Source organism: Hordeum vulgare, chromosome 3H (assembly GCF_904849725.1).
Source record: "Hordeum vulgare subsp. vulgare chromosome 3H, MorexV3_pseudomolecules_assembly, whole genome shotgun sequence".
In the NCBI taxonomy this organism is placed as follows: domain Eukaryota; kingdom Viridiplantae; phylum Streptophyta; class Magnoliopsida; order Poales; family Poaceae; genus Hordeum; species Hordeum vulgare.
The window spans coordinates 329,090,726-329,094,422 of NC_058520.1; the positions used below are offsets into that span (position 1 = coordinate 329,090,726).

At 49.7% G+C, this 3,697-nt stretch overlaps 1 long non-coding RNA gene across 1 annotated transcript; it reads right to left on the minus strand.

The window, feature by feature from the left end:
- Positions 1-2,560: 2,560 nt before the first annotated feature.
- LOC123439919 lies at positions 2,561-3,428 on the minus strand. Its single transcript, XR_006630217.1, has 4 exons — positions 3,361-3,428; positions 2,999-3,077; positions 2,768-2,870; positions 2,561-2,639 (listed from the first exon to the last, which is right to left on the minus strand). It is a non-coding gene; the product is annotated as an uncharacterized LOC123439919 (long non-coding RNA).
- Positions 3,429-3,697: the final 269 nt, after the last annotated feature.

The following is a 3,697-nucleotide window of genomic DNA, read 5'->3' on the forward strand; positions in this document are numbered from 1 at the left end:
TAGCCCTCTGTCACCACATGAGCGGTTCGGGCATGCAAAACAGATTATTTCTTGAAGGTTTAGAGAATGGCACATGCAAATTTACTTGGAACGGCAGGTAGATACCGCAAATAGGTAGGTATGGTGGACTCTCATGGAAAAACTTTTGGGTTTATAGGAGTGGATGCACAAGCAGTAACCCCTCTTAGTACAAGTGAAGGCTAGCAAAAGACTGGGAAGCGACCAACTAGAGAGCGACAATAGTCATCAAGATGCAATGAGTTTGACTAACATTGAATAGTCATCACCATGAACACGAACATCATAGAGGCTATGTTGATTTTGTTTCAACTACATGCATGAACATGCGCCAAGTCAAGCCACTTGAAACATTCAAAGGAGAATACCATCCTATCATACTACATCATAGTCATCTCAAAATCTATGTTGGCATTCAAGACAAACCATTATAAGCTCTCAGAAATAAGCATGGCATCAGAAACTATGATCTCTAAGTTGTCATTGCAAACATGGTTCTCTCACAACAAAGCTAAATCTGGTTCGACAAGCTAGTCATATTTTGAAAAACAAAATAGATAGAGTTCATACCAGCTTTTCAGTCTCAGTCACTTCATCATATATCATCATTGTTGCCTTTCATTTGCACGATCGAACGATGAAAACGATAATAAGCGCATTGGACTAAGCTGAATCTGCAGGCAAACACAAAGGAGAAGACAAAGTAATATGGCTCTTTGAAAGCTAAACAGGTAAGCATGCAAGAACCAATAAACATTGTAACCAATATCTTCTACCTTGACACAAAGAAAAAGAAAACTATTTACACGGGAAAGCTTCCAACAAGCAAAAGAAGAAAGAAAAATCTTTTGGGGTTTTCTCAAAAGGACACAAAACAAGAAAACAAGAAAACGAAAAGAAACTAGCATGGATAATACGGTGGCAAAGTGTAAACACCTGCTAACAAAGTGAAAGCATAAGCATGGATGTAAAGTCGGTGAGAACACGTACTCCCCCAAGCTTAGGCTTTTGTCCTAGCTTGGTCTACTCCCATGGATGATCCTCGCGAAACCCAAAGTCATAATGGGTGTTATACGGGAGTGCCGCAGCCACTGCCTGAATAGCTGCCTCATGAAGTCGAGCAGCAGTCGCCTCCCTCTCATACTCCTCTGCCTCTCCTATGGTTATGTAGTATCTTCGTTTTACCTGAAAGTCAAAGAAAGCAGGAGCAGGAAGGGTAATATGGAAAACACGCTGCCGGTTAAATATCAAGCGGTATAGGAGGGATCCATGATCTCTCTCAAGGAACTGGTAGCATGTTAGAGCGACACGATCAAGGTAGGCTGTACGGAGAGGAGGGTCTTCTGGATGGATGGATACCCCAAGAAAATTTGCTAAGCGTGTAGCATAAACTCCACCAAAGAAATCCCCCTCACTGGCATTTTATTCAGCCTCCTTGCTATAATAGCTCCCATATTGAAGCTCTTGTCACCTGTTACTGCGCTCTTAAGGATACTAAGGTCGGAAGCGCATAGTTGACAATGTGCACCCTTGCCGTTAATGCACCTACCTATGAAGAGGGCAATGTAGTGCAAAGCAGGGAACACTACTGGAATCAGAGAATTTGCCATCTGCCGGGTCTTTGCCGTCTGCTGGCTGATGGCAAAGAATCTCTTTGCCGTCAGCTACCAAAAAATTGATGGCAAAGATCTCACAGATGGCAAAGAAGTGCTTTGCCATGAGTCGCTTCTTTGCCGTCAGCTAGCGGACGGCAAAGATGGACCAAGCTGATGGCAAAGACATGGCTGACGGCAAAGATGACCCATGCAGACGGCAAAGAAAAATCGCAGTTGTAGCCATTACGTTTGCCATCTGCCGGCTCTTTGCCGTCCGCCAAAAGCTCCTTTGCAGTCTGCCTGGGAGCACAGCGGACGGCAAAGACATCAACCCACTAACGGCTGCCCACTGTAACGCTCCAACCCACCTCGTTGTTTCAAAAAAAAAAACCCCACCTCGTCGCCCTCCTCCCGCACGCTCCCTCCCCCATCCAGCTTGCGCCCACCGGCCGGCGCCTCCCCGCCCTCCCCACCGGCCGGCGCCTCCCCCACCGGCCGGCGCCTCCCCGCCCTCCCCACCGGCCGGCGCCTCCCCGCCCTCCCCACCGGCCGGCACCTCCCCGCCCTCCCCGCCCTCCCCACCGTCACCACCTCCTCCCCCACCGGCCGGCGCCTCCCCGCCCTCCCCACCGTCGCCACCCCCCCTCCCCATCGGCTCCCCTCCCCATCGGCCCCCCCTGCAGGCCGCACCTCTCCTCCGATCCGGCCACGCCGTCAGGAGCACGAGCAGCCCCCCTGACGCTCCTCCTCGCCCCGGACGCCCTGGAGCCTCGTCGCCACCCCCCTCCGTCGCCCGCACCGTCCTCCGCCGCCCCATCCCGCTGGCGACTTCGCCACCTAGCCAGAGCAGCCACCTCCCTGGAGGAACTCCTCTCCCCTGCCAGCAAAAACGGTGAGATTCATCTGTATAGGAGAAAATGAAAAAAATGAGTTCGTACTGCTACTTACCATCAATTTGGTAGTAACTAGAGGGCAGCAGCGGCACTATTTTACAACTCCATCTATTATCTATATTCAAAGGTGACCCTACGTGAATATGAGAGAACAAATTGAGTTCTGGTTACCTTTCCATTGCAACTGCAAGTGTCTTGCAGTACACAACAAGAAACTATCCTCGTGTTCTTGAAATTTAAATCTTTTGCAGAATTTTTTACCTCTCATCAATCCATCATTGAACACATATATCCACTACTGCCCATAACTGGTTGGAAAACCTGATAACTCTAGCCTCCTGACGGAGTGCAGAGTAAACAGCACCTATGCGCAATGTCCGTTTGTTCCAAGACACACATGCAAAATTCAGAGATATCATGCTATGGTCTAGGGATGACTCTGATTCCTGAACTGAAGATGAACGAAACAATAAGCCAAAGAGCAAATCTTACCTGGATCACCTTGCTGCCATCTTCCATAGTAAAAAGCATAGGAAATTGCCAACTGAAATCGCACCAATTAGAGAACAACCTGAAAGAACAACAAGTGCCTCATAAAAATAAATCCGTGGAGAGCTCCACTTGCAATGAAACCACTGCGATCTTTATGCATTTTATAATTTATCAGTGCAATTTAGCAACTGGGCCTCATAAAAAACAGTTGCAAAAAGCTACGGCTGCCCTTTCATCAAACATCTTCCATAGTCTTTGTCATGGCCGCCATACCTCAGGGCCGGCAGATCCCCTATGACGGAGAGAGGAAGAGAGAGACTTAGAGAGAGGGGGAGAGAGTGTGGAATGGATTGGGGACTCACCAACGCGCGGAGCTCCAGGACCAGAACAAAAGGGAAGCCAGCCCCGATAACCTCCTTCCCCCGAGATGGTGGACACACAGGTGCAGGCCTCCTGTTCAGTGCCGAGGAGGAGGTAGACTGGCCGCAACAGTGGCGCGACGAATCAAGCTCCTCCAGTCGAGCACTGAGCGAGGCGACAACGAGAAAAGCGGGAGGATGCAGGCATGTGGCCACGCGAGGGAGGCACCGCCGAGTGGCACAACATCACTTGGTCTTCTTCATCGTGGGCGAGGACAGGCGGCGGCAGAGATCGTGATGGTTGGGCAAGGAGAGAAGGGAACGCATCAGGATAGAGGGG